Source organism: Cupressus sempervirens, chromosome 9, assembly GCF_028749045.1.
Source record: "Cupressus sempervirens isolate cs-2001-9-10 chromosome 9, ASM2874904v1, whole genome shotgun sequence".
Taxonomy (NCBI): domain Eukaryota; kingdom Viridiplantae; phylum Streptophyta; class Pinopsida; order Cupressales; family Cupressaceae; genus Cupressus; species Cupressus sempervirens.
Genome location: NC_143126.1, coordinates 411,840,569 through 411,849,762, shown reverse-complemented (window position 1 = coordinate 411,849,762; position 9,194 = coordinate 411,840,569). Strand labels below are relative to the sequence as shown.

The following is a 9,194-nucleotide window of genomic DNA, read 5'->3' as shown; positions in this document are numbered from 1 at the left end:
CATAGATTTCCTGACACATCAAAGGCAACAAAGGAAAGACTAGAAAAGCACGGGACACACAAGCTCGGCTCTGGTGGTTTTTCAAAACTTCAAGCAAGAGTTGTAAGTATTAGTAAATGAAAAATTGTATCAAATTTTTTATATAATGTGATGGGAAATGCTAGGACTCCCTTATTTAGCTCATCAATTATAAATAGGTCAATAGAATATAATAACAGTAGTGGATTTTCATATTCAATATAAACAATTCAACAATTGAAGTCAGACTTTGCAATCTAGATTAGTGAAGATTCCTTCATTTAATAATATGACATTATTTAAAATCTCACCCTTGATGTTTCCATCTCCATAGATTTCAAACTGATCTTGGGGAGGAGCAAGCTCAGAGGTATGGGTATGATAAAAGTAAGGCCACCCAGCAATAGAATTGCAGCAGATGTAAGTGTATGGAATGTTGGATGCCTCAATCGCCCTCCTAACAACTCTCTTTTCTTTGTAAAAGCTTAGCCCTGGTTCTACTAGATTGGCTCTATCTATATCATGCCCAAATTTTGAAGGAAGAAACCTCTGCATCAAAGTTCAACAATTCTTAAGTCTATTACAGTTAACAAGCATTCATGGTAATAATGTTAGGGTCCTATGTTCTAACCTTAATAGTGCCAATTTCTTTAATGGCATCTACAATCTTAAGCTGATCTGTAAGTTGACCACCGCCCACAATTGAAATAACAATATCAATGCCTTGCATGGCCTTTACCATTGAATTATGATCACTTAAATCTCCCTGCAGAACACCCATTATAATATACATGCACATTAATAAGACCCATTACAGAACATGTAGACATTAATAAAACCCATTACAACACAAAGTTTTACAACTATAATATAGCTCATGATCCCAACCAAATTAGACTCATTGATAAGGAGATCACTGACCGAACACCTCTTCTTAACATAATTTCTAAATACCCAACTTCACAACAAGACATTCAAACATGATTATTTGTGAGATGACCGCTATCTAACAATTTAGCAAACAGCTACAATAGTAGTTACCATGAACAAACAAGCAAATCTTAATCATATATTCTAAACCTATATGACCAATCAAAACAATCTACAGTTTGTAAAATCAATATTTTAAACAAGTACACACACTTTACAACTGTGCCATACATATCTACCACAAAATCTTAGTTATGAACAGAGCTAGTGACATACATAGACAATGTTAACACCAGAATCTTTGAATTCATGGAGGCACTTTTCTTTGGCAGAATCATGGGCAATGATGGGTCTAATGAGAGCATAGGTAGAATGGCCTGCATTTACAGCTGCAAGAGCAACAAAGCGACCACTATAACCAGTGGCTCCAATCACTAATATTTTACTTTTCTCTTCATTCACAAAATCCTCATATGAAGAAATCTCACAAATGGAGGCCATGGTTGAGACTGAATTTTCCTCCAATAGTTGAGAATAAAGGAAGTGATTGAAAGAATGAGGGAATGCAGCAACACTTGCAGCCATTTTTATTTCCAAAGAGCTGAACTAACTCTTACCCAACTTAAGAATTTGGAGAAAATATGTTGGTACAAGCAAAGCATACAAACACGCAACATTTATATAGTAGATTGCTCCATCAAAACTGCTCGATTTTTCTCCTATTATATTGTGATGGATATAGATGATTTGCTGTTGATATTTTAACTACCCTCCATTGGTTGATGAAACAATGCAAGTAAAATTCACCATACCACGCAAAAATGCAGGGCTCAGAGTTCAAGAGATGCCTCACAGAAGAGGATAAGAGAATTGGCTTCCAACAAGGCTATAGAGTCGTGGCTGAACGGCTACAAGCTGAAATCAGTGTGGAAGGTTCTAATAATGATGCATCTGAGCCACAGGTAAATAAGCTAAATGAAATTTATTTCAAATTGAATACTTTACCAATTAGTCTATTTGATGTTACGTTCCAATATAAAGTGAGTATATTTGTTTTAAGCAAGCAATGATAACAATGCGTAGGATGTTGGAATGCAGCCTGACAATCCTTCTACACAATCTGTGGATGCCAAAGGTTCGCATGATGTGCATCCCAGTGGTGGAGGTATACATTTTCTATTAAATTTTTTATATGTAATTGCAATTGGTGTTTGGATTAAAGTAACATTTTGTATAGCAGCTGTAGAGGATCGAGGGGTCAATGTTCATGGTCGTGTTGACGTTGAGTCCAGACAAAATGATGTGGTCAGATCAGGTAAAGAGCGCCACAGTTATGTTATTTAAAATAATTAAATACTTTTAACAATTATAATAAATTATTTTTAATTTAACTCTTTTATTTGTTATTGCAGAGGACCCCCCTTTGCAACAGCATAGGAATTTGAGATCATCAAGAACAAAGAACAGAACAACTAATGAGGGGGGAATTGATGATGACACTAATGCTCCTCTTAGAGCTTACATAGAAAAAAGAAATAGAAAGAAAAAAAAGAAATGATTGTCATCTACATACCTTAATTGATAATGAATGAATTTTATGTCTCAATGAATTTAATTATGTGCTAATGAATGTTCATGAATTATGTGTTAATGCAGAATATTGATGAATGTTGCATGTTAACAAATCTAATGTGTTAATGAATGTTATCATGTGATATTGATTGAATGTTATCATGTGATATTGATTGAATGTTACATTTTATTAATGGTTGAAAGAATGAATGAATGTTAGATGTTAACGGGGAATGTAGAGTGATGTTAGGGGGAGGGGGTTGGGGCCAAATGAGCTTCCACCTTCACGTGGTTGGCCCTGTTTAGTAGAGAATATTAAATTATTCTCGAAACAAAGTGAAGCTCAATAAGATACTAACAATAGGTAGAAACAAGAAGCAATAAAAAGCTCCTTCTAGAACATAACTCTTACCAATTATTGCTATCTTCCCCACACTAGGAATCTCCATCATATTCTCATATGCCTACAACAAAATTCTTTTTCTATCTTCATCAGCATCCTTTCTCTTTACCTCTGCTACAACCTTTTGAACCTTTTTGGTGTTAGGTTCTCCTTTCTCTTCAACACTTGATTGCTGCTCATTTGTTATTTGTCCTTCAAATGGACAACTTGTCTTCATATCATCCTTTTCTAGGTTCTTTTCCTCAACCTCATTCTCATTAGTTGTTTGCTTCAAAGCATCATCCTTTTTTATCAAAACATCTTCCATTGCTTCACCATGTTCCTCTTTTCTTAGGAACATTTCCCTCTCAAAGATGCCAATGCTCGCTGACACCTTCAAAGTTGTCTTCTGCTCCTCCAATGGTGTTAATACCATCTTCTCTCAATTATTTGTGAAAGTGTAGGTGTTCTTTCTGACATCATGTAGGGATCTCTTCTCAACCTACCAAGCCCTTCCTAAAATTATATGACAACCACTCAAAGGTACAATGTCACACAGCACAACATCATTATACGATCCAATGGTGAAGGGAACATAAGCTTGCTCCTTCACATCAACACAACATCCAACATCCAATCCTTGTGCTTTGTAAGGCCTAACATGTGCTATTCTTGGTAGATTCAATTTGTTAACCATCTCAAATGAAACAAGATTTGTAAATGAACCACTTGAAACAATAACCTTTTAAAATTTCACAGATTGGAACATGAGATTGGATGGCTTGAAGCTGGGAAGCCTTTCTATCCAACAATGTTTGATCATGTACTTCAGATTTTTAGTCATGACCAACCACTTAGTTGTTTGGGAAGACCCAGGTATGTAATTGCATTGTATTAGATATGGTTTACGTTTTTGTCGAGATTCTATTACTACAAAAATGTTGTGCAGTTTGTAACTTCTAATTGTATGGTGTTTTAACATAATTTTTGTTTTAATTTGATTTAGTTAGATTGAAAAATGTCTACACAGTTACTGCTAGAAGCTCTTTCAATTTTCACCTGATGGAATGTAGAAATCTCATGTCTTCAAACATTTAATAGAATATGTATATGAATTTTGCTCACTTTCTTTTATTGCAAGTCAATTATTCAACTAATTATTTGGGATCGACATTTGAACTTCCATTTTCAGAGGTTTGAAAGTTAGGCTTAGAAACTCAAGTTATGATGAACCATGCCTGGACATCAATGTTTGGTTCAAATAATAGTAAATCTATACAGGAATCTCAATCTAAGAGAAGCTCTAAGGTATTCTTTTGGTCAATAAATAAGTTTTGTTCTTGAATTGTGTTCATCGTTGAGGTTGTACTGAGATTTGAAACGATCTATTATTGAAAGCATTATCCCATTACACGACAGTGGAGCAGTTAGATGGGGGTGTGAAAAGAGATCAATGTGAACGATGCAAAGTAGAAGTGAAGGCTCCAGAACAACTCAAAATTGATAAAGCACCACATGTTCTTGCAATTCATCTCAAGCATTTCAGTGTAGTTGGACCTGGAGGAAAAATTGACAAAAAAGTAGACTTTGGTTGTACGTTGGATCTCAAACCATTTGTTAGCAGTTCACATGTAAGTAGCCCTTACAATATTATTTGCCAGTGGATCACATTTTCAGTGGAATCTAATAATATAGTTTTTGTAATATCTACTGGTTTTTTAATAAATATTGCACATTTGAATGATATTCTAGTTTCTCTGTCTATTGATCAATCACAGGAGGGCAATTTTAAGAACACTCTTTATGGTGTTCTTGTTCATGATGGCTGGAGCACACATTCTGGTCATTATTTTTGCTTTATTCGTTCATCCACAGGCATCTGGCATGCTTTAGATGATAATCGGGTATACATTTGCTACAATTGTGAAGACATGTTTAATTTGCAAAGTGCTTGGAGCTAATTCTTTCAGACTAAGGTATTTGGATGGAACCAAAATACCTATCTTACAATGGACAGGGTTTGAAGCTTTATCAGTTATGATTGTTTTCCAGGTTGGGTTTTGTTGTGTCTTAGCTTAGTCTTTTCCTTTTTGTTTTTTCTCAGCTCAGTTTTTAGTCTAGTCTGTTAACTACATTTAGCCAAATGATGCGATTAGGTTTGAAAATATGGCCTGATATACAACTCTAATGATTAAAATAAACCTCAATGAGTGGAGCTAAAACTGCGATGGCAGGCTAGGATCAAGCTATCTCCTTGAGTCTAATGCCTGTGATCAAATTCGAATTGTTAAGAAGTGGCCCCTCTAATTCAAAACTGAGGTCTTCAGAAAAGGTTGATATCAGACCTGCAATCAGATTTAATTTATTGGTGAAGGCCTCACTCTAATCTAAAATCAAAATTTGACAATGGTGTTAGTCTGAAGTCAAAGCCTATTTAATTTTAATTGATTTGGGATATAATCTTCTTGACAGTACCAGCTTGAGGATGGATTATCATGATTGATATAGGCACCAGAATAGTCTTAATTTGCAAACGCAGGTCATAATGATGGATCAGACCTCTACTACTCTCAACAGTCTCAGTAAAATGAAACAAATTTATTCAAATCTACCTCTAAAAGTTCAAAATTTCTGCCCTTGTCTTGCAATTACAATCAAGAGATGTTCAAAATAGAGCCCTGTTGCCCTGCCTTCATAGCAAATGTCTTGGTATATGGGGCAATTATCAGTGAAACTTAATCTTAAATGCTTGCAAATTTTCATTAAATGAAGATTGCCTCGAGTTCTGAGGGTGAGAAACATGTCATTTAATTCATTTCCCTTTGAAATCTGAAATTCAAGATTGTGCATTGAGTAGAACCTGATAAAAGATATTAAATTTAATGCCTCGATTCACAAAGGTTAAGGTAAGATAGTGATAGCAAGGGTTGCCATTGACTTTTGGGCCCAGATCTGCATGTATTTAATTCAATTAATCCTCCATACCCCTACTCGAGTTTAATGCCCAAGATCTAGCTGTTTGGATTGAACTAGGGCCTAAGCGACTTAAATTTAAATCCTTAAGGCCAGATGCTACATCTTTAGGGCCTAATTTAGCCAACTGATGTTACATTCTGGGCATAAGGGTTCATTTCATTGGTCTTTGAGCACAGATCTGGGCTTAATTCACCCTAAGTTAGCCATAGGGCAGACCCCATTTCAAATTACAAACACATTTTGATGCTCTCAGCCCATACATTTTATCTAGGATAGGGCTTAGCTGATTGAACTCTCTGATCTGATCATAATTTGGGCCTATATTAGGCCACACATCTTATACATGGGTCTTAATTAAAAGCCTTACATCCACACACCTCAAATAGGGGCAAGTTTCAATTCATTTCAAGTATAACCCCACTGTCTTAGGGCTTGATCCACCTTGAAATTAGGCCCAAATCTGGCATACATTCAATTATTTGTTCTTATAGTAAGGCCTTAGATCCCCCCCATACTTCATATAGGGCTACACTTTGCACAGGATGCAAATTTAAAATCCACTGTTATCAGATTTAGATCTAGCCTTCTACAGTAAAGGGCAAATCTGAGTTGTAATTACTTTCAGATTGCAAAGTTCAAGGCCATTTGGAGCTTGTTAAACTCAAATCTTGGCTTAAGCAAGCTTTTAAGGTCACAACATTTCATTGCTAGGCCCTAATTATTAAGTTTTAGGCCTTCTCAAGCCCATTCACCAACCATATTGCCCAATTTTAAGCCCCATTCTTATGGAATTGTGGCTTGGTGTTATTAGACCCGGTCCCCATGTTTTACCCCCAAGGGCTGTCTATATGCATTAGATGTTGCTCACAAGCCTAAGTTTACATTCTCAGCTGTAGGGCATTATTACTAATACTAAGAGTTTTGAGCCATGTCAGATTGAATTTTGGGCCCATAGGATCAATCTCGGGCCTTATCCGCTTCTCCCTTCACATCCCCATTTGCTAGGAATGAACAAGATTCTCAGCTCCATTTGCTAGGAACGAAGAAGAGTCTCAGTTCTATTTTCAAGGAATGAAGAGGAATCTCATTTGCTAGGAATGAAGACTAGTCTCATCTCCATTTGCTAGGAATGAATTGGAGTCTCATTTCCATTTGCTAGGAACAAAGAGGAGTCTCAGCTCCATTTACTACTTCAGTGAATTTTACATTTCCTTAGCTCAATTTCTGTCTTTACTCCCCCTTTTAGAGTTAGCCAAATTTTCTCAATTTTCATACCCTATCCAAACACAGCCTTTTGCACCCCAGATTGCTGCCAACCTACTCAACTAGCCATGCTCATCAGAAAAAGAGGAGGGGGGTCACTATTTGCAATGGGGTGATGTTGTAAAAACTGCTCAACAAGTAGTACATCTAAAACTAGACTAATACATAAACCTAACTAGGTACTTTTCTTTAAGTTTTTCTACATATAGTGATGCGCCCCCCTTATCTCAAGACATCAACTAATAAAGTGCTTCATTATCTATGCATCCAAGAGAGAAAGTACGCCATCTCCTATCTCTTTGAGGAATATGGTGATTTATCTCAACGTGTACCTTTTGAGAATAAACATTTAGATGCTTTCTCTCCCACTGTTTGATGTCTTTTTATAGTTTTATTATTGGTATCCCTTTCTACAATCTTTTGATAAGAACACCGTATTTAGTTTTGAAAGTGTAATTTTAATCTTATAATTCATTCCGAATTCACAATATCCTTTTCACCATATGTGACAGAAAACATGCATTCTTTCCAAACGACAGCAATCTCTTTTAGTGTTGCAGGTGTAAACAAGATATCCCAACAGGTAGAAAATTTGTCAAATGTCAATTTCATTTCAAAAAGTCTAGAAAAGAACACAAGTTCTAGCCAGTCATGTAGTAAATCCAAATCATCAGTAGATCATGATTCATCATGCTTGCGGCGGGGCCACTGTGGCGGCAACGCGAGCAGCCTTGTCGCAAGCATGATGCACCATGATCTACTGATGATCTGGATTTACTGCATGACTGGCCAGAACTTGTGTTCTTTTCTAGACTTTTTGAAATGAAATTGACATTTGACAAATTTTATATCTGTTGGGATATCTTGTTTAGACCTGCAACACTAAAAGAGATTGCTGTCGTTTGGAAAGAATGCATGTTTTCTATCACCTGGGGGGCATATGAATTCATATGCCCCATGATGCATCATGCTTGTTGCGGGGCCGCTGTGGCGGCGACGACAGTTGGCGTCGCCGCCACAGCGGCCCTGCCATATTGCTAACCGTGGACGTTGCAATTGCGACGTCCGCCCACACATTGCGACGAAATGTGCGTCGCATGCTTAGCAATGTCGTCGCAATTCCTGACTATGCGTCGCAATTGAGACACATTTGGAAACATTGCGACAGCCAATGGCTTCGACACTAGCGCTACCGCGCCGCTAGCACCGTCGCGTCCCCATCGCAATTTTCCAAGACCGTCGCAAGTGCGACGCCAAAGGAAGAACTGGAAAGGCTCTCGCCCCAGCAAACCCATGGGCAGATGTCGACGCCACCCCATCACAATGCATGGGGAAGACATCGAAATTGTGACGGGATCCACATGCATTGCGACGGGAGCTGTGCCGATTTAGAATGGTGAGATTGCGACGAATAGGCGTCAAAATTGTGATGTCTAAGGATAGACGTCGCAATTTGCGACTAAAAAACAATGACGTCTATTGTCGTCGCAGTGGCGACACATTTCCGTCACAATGGTGACACTTAGCCATTGCAAATCGATGCCAAATGTATTAGTGGGTGTACCGTACCAAGTATGTTGTGTTCTATTGATAGGTACAAGTCATGTCTTGTTGCAAAGGGTTTCTCATAGGTTGAGGGTATTGACTACTCCGAGACCTTTGCCCCTGTTGCCAAGATGAATTCTATTTTCCTTGTACTCTTTCTATCAGCTTCACAGGGATGGAGAGCTTTTTAGATGAATGTGAAGAGTGCTTTTCTACATGGAGACCTTCACGAGGAGATCTATATGGAGCAACCTCATGGTTTTGTGTAGACTCTTCATTGGTATACTAGCTTCATAGGTCCAAAGTTATATGGTCTCAAACAAGCCCCTAGGGCTTGGTATGAGAAGATGGATTCCTTCTTGCTTGCTTCACAATTCACTTGGTGTCATTTTGACCCTACAGTTTACATTCAACGTCATGGGGCTGACTTATTGATACTTGTGCTTTATTTTGATGACCTCATCATCACAGGAAGCTTAGTCTTCATGATACAAGGTGTTCAACAAGC

General features: G+C 37.5%; 1 pseudogene; it reads right to left on the bottom strand.

Moving 5' to 3' along the window:
* Window positions 1-261: 261 nt before the first annotated feature.
* On the bottom strand, window positions 262-1,533 carry LOC149539047 (leucoanthocyanidin reductase pseudogene; annotated as a pseudogene).
* Between the last annotated feature and the right edge of the window lie 7,661 nt (window positions 1,534-9,194).